The sequence below is a fragment of the Corvus hawaiiensis genome, chromosome 26 (genome assembly GCF_020740725.1).
Source record: "Corvus hawaiiensis isolate bCorHaw1 chromosome 26, bCorHaw1.pri.cur, whole genome shotgun sequence".
NCBI classification, from domain to species: Eukaryota; Metazoa; Chordata; class Aves; order Passeriformes; family Corvidae; genus Corvus; species Corvus hawaiiensis.
Genome location: NC_063238.1, coordinates 33150925 through 33166892, shown reverse-complemented (window position 1 = coordinate 33166892; position 15968 = coordinate 33150925). Strand labels below are relative to the sequence as shown.

Sequence of the window (15968 nt, the reverse complement as noted above, 5' to 3'; positions counted from 1 at the left end):
ATGTAACCTCACAAAATGCTGCACAATGGACAGGGCTACTGCGGCAGAGCCGGGCCCACAGGAGCCCAGCACGAGTCACTCCCAGGCTGGAGGAAGGGTGGCTTCCCCAGCACAGGCACGCTGTGCCTCCGGGCTGTGCCAACAGCGCCGCGTCACTCAGGAATCGCACCTCTCCACGCGTTTGGCCAGGACAGTGCTGCTGGCAGGAGCCTGTAGTGTAGGCACGGCTTAACCCCGAGCTATTTTCAGCAGAAGGCAGGATGCGAGCTAACTCCCCAGCATACAGTGCAGCCTGTGTCGTAATACAAAGCCTTTGTGCTTTGCCACACAGATCTGCTCAGTCCACTGGAGGCGGGGACCATCGGATGCTGTCAAGTAAGAGCCAAGATGCTGATGCCATGAAATAAATGGTTTAATAAACCCCCCAACAGCACAGTTTTCATTGATACACAAACTCTAGATGAGTGCTGTTTTGGGCCCCATCACATCAGGCTAGGGCAGAAGGACCCCCCTATACAAGCAGGGCAGTCAAAGGACAATGTGCAGTCCTTAAGCCAAGGCAAGCACAATGCATAAATGGCATCAGCGGAAAAAATGAGGAACTAACACATCTCAAAGGATACTAAACTCTTCTGAAAAAGCCAGGTTTAGCAGGTGTTCCAAGATAACCTCATCCCAGACTCAACCAGGAGCCATTTCATTTGGCTGTCTGACCTGTGCCCCCATTTCTGCCCATGAACTGATTTTGCCCTTTCTTCTCTTAATTTTAGGCTTGGATAACATTTTCCTGGGTCAGAACTTACTATAACCCAAACAGGCTGCTGGCTGGAGTACCCACCAATCTAAACACACATGAAAACTTCAACTAACATTTCCAACCCTGTGTATCACCCCTGAGGAAACAGGCAAACACAGATATAGCTCATCAACAGCTGGTTTCTACCAAAAATGCTAGAGACCCACAAGTCCCAATGAACTCCCAGTGCTCCACAGATCACTCAGATGCCAAGAAAAAGGCTAGACTTTAGAAACCACTTTTCATAAATCTGAACAATCATTTTTATCTTGACATGACTACACTGCCAGAAAAGGAAAATGAATAATGAGTTGTAGCATCCTCTAAAGCACAGTCCAGTTCTCAGTCCGAAAGTGTTGAAATCAGGAACTTGCCCAAGACTGCAAACACATGCTTTCCCCTTGGAAACGTAGCTCACATCTGAGATGCAGGCAGAAGATACATTTGGAATTTCTCTGCTGCCAGCCACCATTTTAGTTCATGTTACGATACCAAGAACTGGAAGTTGTTGTTTCTACAGAGAACACCTCCTTCTTCCAGTTATTTCATAGGATACCGTAAGTTTCTACTTACTCGGTGTTAATTATCACAGTTTTCTCACATAATTGATACTTGATAATTGATGCCTTTGGCAGTGATAAGACAAGGCTCCCAACATTTTGAATTACACTGATATTCCCTCTGCATAGGAAGAGAGATTTTACATCATCTCTTACCTGTGATTCAGCCTCGAACTCAGAGCTGGAGGAATGGTGTCTGTTTTGGATGGCAGACTCCTCCTAACTACCAAGGAAAGGGTGAGGAAAGGGCTCCCAAATCTTGGTGGGCTTGCTGAGAGGCGTATCTTCCTTGAGGAAGGGAGCAGCTCTACAAAAGGAGAGGTAATGGCATCCACTGGTAACTAAAAAACACCAACAATCTGCTCTGCAGCCTCCACTGCAGCTGTCTCTAGAAGAGCTGCACCAGCCAACACACACAGACTCAACTCTTGCACCTACCCATTTTCCAGCTTTTGGAGGAACTATCTCAATAAAGAGTCACAAAAGTAGCTTAAGATCTGGTTGTTATTCTTGTAGCAGCAGAATCCCAGAAGTCTTCCCCAGAGACAAGCTAGTTTTGAGGGCAAAAGCAGGTGGCAATCAGTGCACTGCTGGAATACTGCTGGAGATCAGCTTGACAAGGGAGTCCCATCAATGCCTACTGAAATCATACAGGGCACAGCATGACCACTAAGTTGTGCCTACCACACTCACCTTGCCATAGCAGCGTGACATAAACATTAACTTAAACATTGTTTCAGTGAAGAGCTTTAAATTTCTACCCTGGGTCTGCCCTAACTTCCTTCAAGCAATTAAAAGGAATAGCTCCAGGAGAGAAAACAAGCATCCCTTGCAATTTGATATAATGTGGGATAAAATATTCACTCTGTAAGAAATAATGATAGAGTTGTACCAGAGAATGTTTCTGATATGGATTTATTTTGCCACCCGGCTCCGCTTCAGCACTACTTGCAAGCCCAGAAGCTCAAATACTATTAAAGGCTGGTCATTCCTGACACACCCTGCATCTTCTAAAGACAGAGGACCTTTTACTCTGAAGGCCAGCTGCAAATGGAAAAGATGTTAAACATTGTACAGACTGGTCCTCATTCCTGGAGTCATATGGAAGAAGGCTTCGGTGGATCAACGCCGCGTTTGTCCCTACTGGGTCCCTCATGGACGGCTCAGGCGGCGCTCTGCCAGCACCCACGCGTGCACACAGTCTCACCTTCGCAGGTGGTCGCGAACAGCCGCTCACACCCACAGTCTGTGCACGAACCGGAGACAAGAGAGGCGAGAGGGGCTCTCTGCATGCGATTCCAAGGTGTTTAATGGCAACACCCCGAAGGGAACAGAGGCAAGAAAGAACAACCAAACCAAAAGCCTGCGCCAGTTTTATCCCAAAAACTCCCAAAGGCGGGCAGAGCATCCAAAACCAATAGTCTGAGGGCTAGGGGGCAGAGGCAAAGTTGAATGACATAACAGAGGCCAATGGGAAAAGGGATGGGGGGGGGGGAGAGGGCCAGTGACCAGCAGAATCTAGACAAAGGGAGAAGTTTCTAGCACCGTGTTGTAAGGAGAGACCAATTTTAAAGCAACTTGGGGAGCGTAAAGTGGACTCAGCCACCACAACAGAGTCATACCTGTTCTCTTTAAAGTGTATCTCCCCACTATACAAAAAAATGCCTCCCACGTGTATTTACACCAGTGTTCGCTCTGCAGATGGCTGTGGGAAAGAAACAGAGATTTTAATGTGCCTGGTGCACCACCAGCTGAGCTGCAGTTGGGATTCAGTGGACAGAGTCTTTATTGATGGTAGACTTAAGCATGAGCTGAACAGTTTTACCTCCAAAATCTGAATGGAGGGGTAAAATAGCTTCCCTGCTGTTTCTTGGCACCAGAGAGAACTAAAACAAACTGGCTTCTTCCCAGAGAAAGCACTACTCAATGCTCCTCTCTGCGATCATGTAGGAGCTCTGGAATGGGACAGGAATGACTCGGAGCATTCAGGTGAGGCTTAGCGAGCGTACACCTATTTGACACTAACCAGACTTCAATCAAAAGTAGCATAACAGTTTGGGCACAACATTTCCATCCTCTGCTGGCTTTCTGTTGCTCAGCTCCAGGCAAATTGTTCAACTTCTGTGCCTCAGTTTCCCCACCTCTTAAGAACAATAAAATCTCCCCTGGAGGTATCAATTACACCTTGGTGTTTGTGCAGGAGGATGCAAGGAAAGCACTACAGGAACTAGAGATCATCAATAAAGCATCCAAGACTCTGCCACCGATGCTTCAATAAACCACCAGCCCACTCGACCCCTAGAGCCAGATGTGCAGCACTAGCTCAGAAAGCCAAAAAACAGAAAGAAGCTGCCAGCTTCTTCACATTCATGAGCTCTTTAATATAGCTCAACAAAACTTGGAGGCATGTTCTCTGCTGTTGCTCTTGCCCTTTTGCACAGCGAGCAAGTCATAAATATTTCAGGGGAAGAGTCCAGAAAATTTGCAAGATTGGTCCTAGCCTCTTACAGCATTAATGAGCAGGCCATTAATAGTTAATGAAGCAGCTGCTGGTGATCTCAGAGGTAAAGACAAGATGAGAACAGTAGTGTTTGCCCATTCACTACAATGTGATAATGTGAAGGAATGGCTTGATCCTTCTATCAAATTCTCCCCATCACAGCAAGACCCAGAAGCTGATCACAGGACTTCCAGCAGAACCACATGCAACCCCCTGCCCCACTGCTGCCACCCAGCAGGGATGCAGGCTGCTAGAAGCGGTCTGAACTGACCATCCTGATGCTCTGGGCACATCTGTGGGACTGAAAAGGCCTCAGTGCTGTGTCTTAAACCTAAGAATAATGTTCCAAACACTTAATCAGGCAGGACCACGCCATGCCTATGTGCAGGTGCATGTGTGCACCCCACAGCAATACAAATGTAAAAATGCCAATAAAAAGAGTGGGGGTTGAGGCCTCTTAAAGGTCTCAACTGTTTGTTCAAAGCTGCACTTTGAAAGCCACATTCACAATACAACTGGGAAGCCAACATCAAAGAACAGTTTCTGTGATTTCAGCCTCAGATGCAGCGAGGACTTTGGTGAAAAGGTATCTTTGCTGTACTTACACTTTCATATGTCTGAACTGACATCCCTTGGCTGTATGTTTGCGGACAGGAAAGCATGTCACCTTATGGCATTATCCCTGCCAGTATCACTGATTTCTAAAAGATCTGTGAGGTTTGTTTTTGTCTTCCTCCACATTCATGTGTATGTGGGTCTATCAATCCCAGCACAATAACTTCCTACTGGTTTAATGGAAACAGGGTGTGGAGAGACCCCCACTACTCATGCTCTGGAGAGTGGTTAGTCTGACCCAGTGCATGCAGGAATTCAACACCACAAATCAAACACACTAAAAGCGGTTTGCGTCGGTCCTGCTGGCCCCAGGAATAATCAGTCTCCTGGATTTCAGCTCACATCACATCTGGCTTGTCACAGATTAAGCCTTTTCTGTGGTTTTCTAATAGGGGTCTGCACAAAAAGCAAGGATTGGTAGCAGAGAGGCTCCCTAAAGACCCCCAGGTGGATAAGGACAGCACAGACCCACCTTCCTCAAGAGCAAACTGAGCAGGCTTTGGATGCAATCTATCTCCCTTTTATGTAAGTGCTCTTAGCACAGAGTGCAAAACTTCATCTGTTCCAGGACTGGCAGTCAAGAGCCTTGCATTCAAAGGGAAGAGAATAAGGAAAAGAAAAGCTTAATCTCAAAGTTACAGTCTTAATTCCACCCTCCAAACCAGAGATGTTTTAGTAGTGCAGGAGTCAAAGGCAACCGCAGCACCGGGCCCTTTGTTAAATAATTAACTACAATTTGCCTAATCTATCTGCAGGTTCTCACTGAAGAGACAAAAAATTTCCCATCAACACCCCACTCTCACCTAAGCAATGAGCTTCCTACATCCCCTCCTGGGATAATCCTCTAGTTTTTAACAAAACTGGTCCTTGACTTATCTCACCTTCAAACATGATTCTGCCTGCTGCTTTCAATGCAGGTCAAAGGTGACCTTAGTAGATCCTTACTGGGCTAAGACATAAAACAAATTTATTAAGTTAAATTTCAAGTAATTACTTTATTCTGTAATTTTATTAAAAACTATCATTTGCCAAACATGCTCTGGAAAAAAAATTACTACTCAGACTCAATAATAAAGTACATAATTAGCAATGAATGCATAGTGTCTCTTTTTAAAACCCACAGCATGTAACACTCCTTCATGCTTTGAGTGGGGAGTGTCTTAAAGTCAGTATAAACATTGATTTCAAGACTTTAATACCTTAAACTATTTAAATCACATTAAGGATGAAATTTCGTATAGTTTGAAACTTCAAACCCTGCCAAATCCAGATGTGTGTTGGGCTGTTCCTCACTCTCACACCATCTAGTCTACATAATTTAAGAACAGGTATTTTAAAACAGCAGACAAGTAAAAAAAAAAAATCTTTAATAACCTAAAAAACCTACCCAACCTCAAATGTTTCTTAATCAACTTCCTATTAGCTGCCTGTTTCATTTAAAAAAGAAGAAAAATAAGTTGGTATTTTACCTTCTCCTCCAGCTACACTACAAAACTTTCAGTGCTAAGTGTGGATAAAATTTTATTTCCAACCCTTTGATAACTTATTTTTTACTGATTTTACAACACAGCAAAGGGACATGGGCGATTCATGCAGTAGCCAAAAATTAATCAAGCTGCAACTCCAAGCCAAGTGGCCACAGCGGAAGTTGAAGAGTGTTCCAAACTGAGTATTTGTAAGCTGCGAAGACCAATAATAAAGGGTTGCAAATCACAGTCCTTTTCCGCTGCTGTGCAGACCAGCAATCACAAATCTGAGCAGAAGAAGGGTATGTCAGCCAATCTGTGCCAGCAGCTCAGCATGGGAACCCTTCTAGAAGATGCTACAGCAGGGCCTAGATACACAAACCAAACAGTGACCTCACAACACACAGTAGCAGCCTCCACCCTGAGACTCAGTAAAAGGGTCAGGATAAGACAAAAGCAACAAATAAAACCGCTATCTACATAGGGATGAACAAAATACAGATTAAAAAAATAAAATAACTAAAACATTTTAGATGAAAACATGAACCAGTGTAAGTTGTCATACTGCTTGTGCCAGTGAGAGGCAAATAGGAAATAGGAAAGGATGACTTGAGTGCAAGGTAAATAACTGAAATATAGGATCAAATTCCAACCTTGGCTGCAGAAATCAATATAGAGAGGAAACTCAGGTATGATTTTAGCTTTCCTGTGCAAATACACCATTCAAAATGCATCAAACTACATCTCACATCACTCCACACAACGTATCTAAAAGCTAAAAGCATGGCAGAACCCAGGTGGTAATTCCCACCCCTCTTGCTGTCTGCTACCATCTGTAAGTAAAGCAGCCTGCAAACAGCCACAAATGCTTTGCCATACAGTACTATTGACATCACCACCAATTTTGGGATGCAGCTTGTGTTAAATACCCAATATCTCCTTGCAAAATTCCTCGCACTTTTCCAGCAGTGCTTCCCATCAATAGCACATTTCAAAGCAGACCCCTCACTCCATCAAGCACCACAACAGTGCTTTCCCTGAATATGGAAAGGTGCTTTCCCTTGTCCTGCGAGCACCCTGCCACAGCAAGCTCCCTGCTGGGATGTGGATGGAGCCCTCCAAAAAAATATCAGGGTGGGAATAGACTGTTAGGGGAAGAGGTGAAGCAAGAGGGTACTACAAAGAAATTAAAAATGTAAACCATGTACTCAACAATGATCTTCCTCCTAAACTGGGCACAGGGTGCAGACAGGGATTTGTGGGCTTTTTTTAAAATTATTTTTTATTTAGAAGAACCCCATATTTAAGTCCCCCAGGATATTTGTGGGAGAGTTGCAGAGGGCTCAGCATGGAATTGAAGCCAGGTGTCAAAGGGTGTCTGGTCCCTGCTCACCCCTTGCACCCTAGGGCTGTGGACCCTGAGGTTGAAAGCACTCACCCTTGAGCACTTTGTGGTGAGAACAAGACCATTCACTGCTCACCAAGAAGAAAGAGCAGAGTAAGCAAAAAGGAGTTCAGATTTCAGGAGATTAACTTTAAATCCACCAACTCAGTGCTCTGATTTGCTGCTGCAGAAGAGATGGGGCTGGAGCTAAGATCATTCCTATGCACAAGTTCTTTTCAGTATAAATAATACATTGTGACACTCCTCTCCTGACTTGGACAGGTACTGAGTGTTCGCACGCTCTCCTGGACCATCACACAGAGGGTAAACACATAAAAATAAGTTCAGTAACAGGACAACAGGACAAGCAAACAGAATCTAAGGCACTCAAGCATATTCAGGGTTGAAAGCAAAATCCTTCAGAGAGCTAAGATTTTTTTCCTTTATCTGATTAAGCATGGATCTTGAAGCTTGTGTTTGCCTTGAGCAGTATTTCCCAAACCACCTCACCCCCCTGACATCACCAAGGCACACAGACAATAAGCCAACAGATACACAGAAAATGGGCATCCTGTGAAAACTATTTTAGCAACAGTAAAATTGTGAGGATGCTCTAACTCTAAAGAAAGACATGCCTATTTAAATGTAGTTAGGAAAACAGTTCCCTCCAAACACATCATTCTTTCTTGTCACTCCGATTGTTTTAAAACACACATGGAGCCGACTCCTCTCTTATGCTCAAGAATCCCAGTCAGGTAGAGAGAAGTAAAGGCTTCTTTAGGCAGCACTTTACTCTGAATTTACTCATCACCATTTGTAGCTGGGAATTTCCTACCTGCTGAAGCTGGGCAAAATCCTGCAGGTCCTCAGTGGCCAGCAGCCCCTGCCCTCAGCAGCCCGGCATGGGCGTGCTGGGGACTGACGCATTTGCCAACTCTTCCATGTGGCAACCCATGGCACTTTCCCTGGTTTGGAAACCCCACGTGAAGCTTTTTCAGCATCATCAGCCAGCTTTTTCAGCTGGCTTCTCAAAGAAAACTAAACCTAGCCCTCACAGTGGTCACACAGTGGAGCTGGTACCTTCCTAGCAAGATGCTTGTACCCAAGCACAGGTTGGGAGGACCTGCGCCTTAGGTTAAGTAGCCCAGGTAAAAGGGCTACTGTCTCAAAAAAAAAAGGATGCAAAGTCCTGAGATGTGAGGAACGGATCCCAAAAATCTGCAACTGCAAGGTCATGACTCCTGGTACTGAATATCACTTGATGGTAATGAAAAGCAGCATCATAATGGCGACAGGCTGCAAGAGATGACATGGGGATGCCAGATAGTAAATACATGAGCGGTAAAGGACTCTGTAACTATCTTTGGCTGAGCAAAAGGAGGGCACTGGTGTGCTGGTCCCATGGGTGGGAGCAGTGACAGATGTGGACTTCCAGCCAGGCAGCCAAGGGCTCTCCTCCCCAGGAGGGAGCTGAGCACTCAAACAACTTCCTCACCTTTTAATCACATGGAAATAAACAACACTCTTCACAGAAGACCAGGAAAGGGGATCTCTTTGGAAAAATGCAGAAAAAAACAGTTTCAGGGGAAGCCGTGATTCTTTGGGATAACCCCATCTTCCACAATTTTCAAGAAAACTGTACCAAAGTCCAAAAGACAACAAGCACCAAAGCCTTTAACAGCAGTGTGCTCCCAGCAAATCATTTAAATAAATCAGTTTCTGGAGAGACAAAAGAAAAGGAAAAACTCCCTGTGATGCCTGACAGCTTGTGCTCAAGAGGATGATGAACAAAAAACCCCACAAGAAGACATATTTTCTTTTGAGGTGGGCAGTAGGAAGAGGGGTGGGGAAGGCATATCCCCAGAAACACTTGAGGCCAGAACCATCAGGACTTTCCTTCATTTTGTGTGAAAGTGAATCAGCAGTGCTCTGCCAGCCCGGCAGCAAAGCTTGGAGATACTGCCGCTGTCTGCTTCGTACTGGCTTTCACTGGAATGAGAGGAGGCAAAAACCTCCCTGCACCACTTTCCAGGCCACCCTCCCGGCACACTTTGAAACCCTACTAAACTTAACTGCTTCCAACTGGTATCCTATTGGATGTTCGTCTTGCTAATAAGATTTAAGAAAAAGAACAAGTATTTTCCCACTTCTGCTATCGAAGTCAAGTGCAACATAAAATAACTGAAACTAATAAGCATGAAATTAGGTTAAGAAATGTAAAAAAGAGATGTCCAAAACTTGGAGTGAGAAAAGGGAACACACACATCAGAGGCAAGGGAAGGGGCACAGAGTTCTTGAGACATACTGGTATTTTACTAAATCCCTCTGAGGGTGCCTTCAGCAGCAGCTCAGAACCTGCTTTTTTTGGGTGGTATTTAAAAAAACTCCAAACCACAAATAACAAGATTCTACTTAAAAGAAAGGAACCACATTCTTCCCTACACAGTCTTGCTCACAGGACTTCTTCCTCCACTCATCAAACTGGACAAGAGGTTAAGTAACACTGAATCTGAGGCTTCCTTAGTTACAGTCACTGACTCAAAAGAAGCAAGAAAATCTCTTTTGTTTGTTGGTTGGGTTTTTTTTGTTTGTTTTAAGCTCCAGTGAGTGAAACATGAAGTTTTAACACTTATTAGAAAATTGTGGGAACAACATACAATCAACTACAAGAGAAGCCAAAATAAATAGGTAATTTGAGGTTGCAAGTTTTAAAAAAATATTTAAGAGGGGAAATAAGGTTAGGACAGGAAGAATGGGGGGAAGAAAGGGAAGGAAAACCCAAGATTTCGGGCCTCTTATAGGACATGAAAAGCAGTGCAAAACGTTCCCATCCCACCCCATCCACTGCTCACATGAAATTAATTGTCCCCTTCACCAGTGCCAACTGGGGCCACACTGTAAATCACACCATCAAAATGGTACAGGTTAAAAGCTAACACTAAAGATTTGTATCTTTACATGTCACTTATGAAAGGAGGGAGAGAAGCAGATGGCTGTTTCTGTGCAAAGCCAAAGCTAAGGGTTTGCTAAGTGGAGTAACACAAGGCAAGTAACTTTGCTTTTCATCTTGCAACATTTTTCCAGGGAAGAAGATGAATTTCAGGCTGTGGATGAGTTTACCAAGTGAACTGAATTACACTGTGGGCAGGTAATACCGGTCTTCAGGAAACTCGGTGACTTGCACAGAGCCATTTGCATTTCCTGAGATGCGCCCATTCCTGTGATCCCAAGCCTACAGTGCCTGTACCTGCAGGAGGGTCTGCTCTTAACTGCGGCTTCACTCCAGCAGTAACAAGGCTTTCCCAGAGGGGAGGGTTGATGTGCAGACATCAAGAGCTGAACAAGCACATGACAGCAGGAATGTCTGCACGGGCACATCTCATTCCAGGTCTGTACCACTAACGCTTGTCATGCGTTGTATCAGCCCAGGGCAGGACACGTCACTGAAGTAGCTGTGCTGGCAAAACCCATCAGCAAAAGGGCTGTTACACCAGCAAAGGGACATTTTTGCCAATGTCACGTACTGAGACAGGGCTGGGATGATAAATATCAGCACATTCACCCAAGGATAAAGTTCTTGGTGTGCTCGTGGGATGCTGACCAGACCAAAGTGCTTGTGTGCTCCAAGGCTCTGGGTACCTTGCCTTATGAGATATTAAACATACACATTCTCACTTTTTATGAAAGCCTGTAGTGATGGGACAAGGAACAATGGTCTTAAACTGAAAGAGTGTAGGTTTAGATTGGACATAAGGAAAAAATCTGAAGGTCCCTTTCCACCCTCAGACTGGGCAGTCCCAAATAAAGGCAGCATGAGACAGAGACCTACACGATTTCAGAGCTTTTGAACCATGCAGATGGAAACTGAATCCAAGGGCGAGCCTGGACCATGGTACTGTTTAATCTGGAGTCTGTGTGGGTGGGAGGTGTAGACATCTGCAAATTCCTCCCAGTAAGTCTGTAAAAGTTAATTTGAGAGGCAGACAAGTGGTGAGCAGGCTCCACTTTGCTAGATCGGGTCCCTGCTGCACAACAATGTGGAGAAGTTATAAACTGCAGATGTTGTTGGGGAGGCTTGTTCTCAGAGCAAAGCTGAATTCCCCGCCTGTGCCCTGCTTTCAGCACCCAGCATGTGCCCGCGCCCCCGGCCAATTTGCAAAAGGTTGTCAAAACTCGCTGCAAGTTCACCCCCTCCACTCCTGATGCGTGATTTCTAACCATGCAGGTGTTCCAGACCACCTTCTTCCCCATTTGCTTCCCAACCCTTCCTCCTCAGTCACCCCTCCAGATGGCAAACACTCCCCTGTCAAGCACTGACATGAGCCTTCCCACCGCCAGCCCCATCGGGGCATTGCCCAATGCAGGCCAGGCATGTGCAGTCTCATCCATGAATTCAAGGAGATACTGCACCATAATCCACCTCCTCAGCTATCACAATCTCCCAGGATGACTTTTCTGAAGTCCCCTCCTGGCTGCCAACACCTAAACCTTCTCTCCTTGCCTGTGTCGTTCTCTCTCTGCTCACAAAACCCAGCGATCTGAGCCTTCTGCAGTGCTAAATACACAAAATCATTTCACACCTCTCCCTCAGTTGCACCAGCAGACTCACAATACTGGTCATTCTACATAAACTCAGCTTACGGAAAATTCAGTTTTCACTTCAGAAACTGGTTTGAAGTCTCAGGGTTCTGAAAAAAGCTTGCCAAATGCATTGTCTTATTTTCAAACTCAACATTTTTGCAACAACCCCAAATGCTAATTTTTAAGAACAAAACAACCAATGAAACAACCCTTCTGCCTTGCAAAGCAGTTTTGGGGAGAGGGCTGGCTTGGTGATTTCTGAACTGTCTCTGGAAGGCAAGGCTGGAATTGAATGCTCTTCCCTTCATCTTCCAAATGCCCAACTTATTTTATTTCCATTTTGCTACATCTTCACAAATTAAACTCTCAAATACTACCCTGTATGAAAAGTATTTGAAACATTCTGGAAACCAACAGCTCTTTCAGCTGCTCAGAAAGAAACCCAACTTACTGTTACCCTGGGACTGAAATGTACCATTACATCCCATAAACTTCAGATCTATTTTTGAAAGCTTGATAAACTAACCACGAATATTAGTTCCAGATGATGGGACACATGTAAACACACCTTGACAGAGGAGCAGCAATTATTTTAATGGCTTTAAGTTAAAGCCTTTATAGATTACTTTAATGACAATTTTTGTTTATTAACTTACTTCCAGTATGAACAGATACCAATCATGCAGATGTGCAGTAACTTTTAGGGAAAGAACACACTTGCTGAATTACCCTCATACCTGAAAGAAAGTCGAACTACAATTACACTCCACACAAAATGTAAATGCAGCTTTACCTGACAGCCATGCTGAAATCTCAGGAAATTCAGTTTTGACACTGCATGTTTCTGAACAAATTCTAATTAAAACACTCTTTTGATTTATTTTCAGTGGATGTTTCCATTCCTTAAGTGGACACAAAGAAAAATAATTTAGATATGGATCAAAACATCCCTGCCAGAAGAAACTCCAAATAGTATTTCTGAAGATCATCCAATTAGGGCAAAGCAAAAAGGAATAAAACCTGAAGATGTTGCACATGCAAATACAGTGATGTCATGCCTGGCATTAAACTCTTTGTCTTTTACGAGGATGAGCAAAACCTGCTGTGTTCTCATTCCAGCCTGGAGCAGTTTGAAACTGGTTTGAAAATGTAAAAAGAAGCTAGTAACTTTACTAAATTTAATGCTGGCTTTTTTTGACTTTTAATAAAAACACAATAAAACTTCCCCCCCACAAGAAGAATGAACCCAAATATGATACTACAAATTTGGGCTGTTTCATATAATGGATTATTCACTTTACAGACATTGTCTAGAAATTGCTGATTTTAACTAGAGTAAAAAGGAAAAAAACAAGTGGTACTTTGAGAGAAAACGACTGGAAAGAGTGTGCTACTTTCAAACACTGACAGCAGGCAATGTCCTGTGTGACGAAACTCTGACAGGTGAACTCCTGGGGTGGACAGGCAGGAAAAATGTCATTTTACAAAGGTGAGTAATCACAAGGTCTTTGGGCTGATAACTGAGATATACAAACTGATCCATGCTTTCTGGCACTGAGTTTATCACGGATACAAGAACAGAGGATAAACATGGGAGAGCTCTTGGACATTACTTTCTGCAGAAGTCTGAGGGGATAAACACACATATGGGAGCCAAGTAAAATAATGACCAGCCAATTCTCAGCATTTATATTCTTCCCAATTGCTGGCCAATACCTTGCTTTCCCTGATCGGGAGATCAATTTGCAATTCTGTTTCAAAGAGCTGCTGAGTTCATACAACACACTGAAGCCACATCTACATTAGAAAGGCTTCACCGGGACAGAAATATATTACACTGGCAAAGCACTTCGGTCACAGATACCTCTTAAACAATAATATTACTCATCTGCTGGTCTAATAAAACCACGGCAGCACACACTGCTCTTAATTCACATGCCATTTCCCAGTAAGGCTGCATGCACGAGGTTTCTGCTAGACACATCAGACCTCCTCTAGTCACATCTGTGCCTGCACGACCACCCCAGCCCCGGCCAGGAGACACACCCCGCACAAAGTTTAATCTGTAGTTAGAAAACAAAAAAAAGGCATCTCATTGACAGCCTTGCGCTGTGACCCTGCTACTGCTGCAGAAAATGCCCTGTGCTGCCAGAGGTGCAGCTTCTCAAGGCACTGCACACTCTGCCACTCTCATCCGCTGCTCCCCGCGCTGCTGCAGCGGGACCAGGCTGGCAGGAACTGCTGATGCCCAGCAATCCTGATCACTTTCACACCCAGCCAAGAGCCCTCCTCTTCCCTCCTATTCCCTCCTATTCCTACTTCTTTGGATGTTTTCTCCCCTTTTGCTCTCCACCTTCCAATCCAAAACTTTTGGTGCGTTTCCCCTGCACGGCAGGACACTCACAAGTTCACAGGGTTTCCAAGGAGCACCTGCCCCAAGACAGGATGGAGAGCCGCCATCGGAAAGGTGCTTGGGCAGCCAAGAGGGGAGGAAATCAGAGCCATGCCCCGCCCCCCCGGCCCTCTCCCTCAGGAGGGATTCCCAGGCTCTGAGCGAACAAAAGTGCTCAGGGAAGAGCTTGGCATACGGATACCCCAAAGTCAGACAGGTACATCCCTGTATCATTTCCAAGTTCTATTCCTTGGGGGGGCTGGGGGGGGGGGTGGAGGGGAAGAATAAATCAGTGTCCTTCCCTGTCGCCTTCATCCCAGAGGGAGAGAGAGAAGGAGGAAAAAAAAAGGAGACGGTTCTGTGATGTCTTTGGAAACCGGCTAAAAAAACGGGAAAGTCACCCCTCATTTAAAAAAAAAAAAAAAAAAAGTGGATGCAACGTGCCAAAGCCCGAATTTCCCCAAATCTCCCCATTCCACGGAAAATAAAATGCCACGGGAAGGCAGAGCCTTTCACCGAGGGTGGAGGAGGGATGGAGCGGGGCGCCCGGCTCTTCCCCGCCGCGGTCCCGGCTCAGTGCCGCCGCTCCGCCTCGCCGCTCCCCGCAGTTACCGGCAGCGAGCCCCGCGCCACGACCACGGCGTCACGAGTGGGAAGGGGGCTGCCAAAGAGGGGAGGGAGGGCAGGAGGGAAAAAAAAATTAATCAAAAATTAAACCAGAAGAAACCGCTGCCAAGTGCGGCCGCGGGCGCGGAGCCACGCGCGGCGACGGCGCCGGGCCCCTCCCGCGCCCCGGGGCGGCTCTGCCCCCCCGGCCCGGGAGCCCGCGGCTCCTCGTCAGGGACCGCGCTGACAAAATCCCCTGCTCGCCTCTACGTAACGCCCTGTCGAAAGCGGACGCCATATTTTGTGTTGCTGATGTCGACATAGACAAACGTAGACATGTTCCCCCCCCTCCTCCTGCTTTTCCCCCTTCACCCAAACTTGCGATCGGGAGGCGGCGGGGAGCGGGAGAAGGGCGGGGGGAGGAAGGCTGCATGGCCAAAGATGAAAAATATAGATAAAATAATGAAGAGCCCACCCCGAACAACCCTCCCGGCTCCCACCCCCGGCGGTATCCCTCGCCCTCCCCCCCACCTCCCAGCTCCCGCCGAAGTCCAGGGAACCGGACAGTTTCTCGCAGGAGGAAAAGTTGGGTGCGAGCGGTCGGGGCGGGAGCGCCGGCGAGAGTCCGTGCGCGGGGAGGGGGCGGCTGGGGAGCGCCGCGCACCGGGGGAGGGGGCCCCGCCTGGGAAGTTTCCTACCTGCGCCCAGGGCGGCGGCACCGACTGTCCCGGGCGGAGCGGCACCGGGGCTCCGCTCCGCGCCGCTCCGCTCCGCGCGCCGCCCGCGGCCGCGGGACCCCGCGCCCCCCGCCCCCGCCGCGCCGGCCCGCGGGGAACACGCGCGCCCCGCCACGCGCGCACGCACCGGCCCGGCCCCGCCGCGGAAAAAAAAAGGGGAGAAAAAAAAAAAGAGGAAAAAAAAAAAAAAAAGGGAAAAAAAAAAAGAGCCCTCGATCGGCGGGGATCTACGCCAAACCCCACATGATCTCTGACGTCAGCCTGCGTATTTGCATACGATACCACCGCCGGCGCGGCCGCCGGGGTCCCTCGGCGCGGCGGAAAGTTGCGC

At 46.5% G+C, this 15968-nt stretch overlaps 1 protein-coding gene and 1 long non-coding RNA gene across 3 annotated transcripts in view; one reads left to right on the top strand and one right to left on the bottom strand.

Annotated features, from left to right (window-relative positions):
• Positions 1-15688, bottom strand: part of ZHX2 (zinc fingers and homeoboxes 2) — a 75514-nt gene extending 59826 nt beyond the window's left edge. Inside the window, exon 1 of one of the 2 annotated variants that reach the window (XM_048286173.1) lies at positions 15599-15688. The gene's annotated coding sequence lies outside the window, so the exon portion shown is untranslated. The remainder of the gene's footprint in view (positions 1-15598) is intronic. The other variant, XM_048286175.1, reaches the window with a different exon arrangement.
• Positions 14159-15968, top strand: part of LOC125316848 — a 106966-nt gene continuing 105156 nt past the window's right edge. Inside the window, exon 1 of the long non-coding RNA XR_007199874.1 lies at positions 14159-14511. This is a non-coding gene — a long non-coding RNA (uncharacterized LOC125316848). The remainder of the gene's footprint in view (positions 14512-15968) is intronic.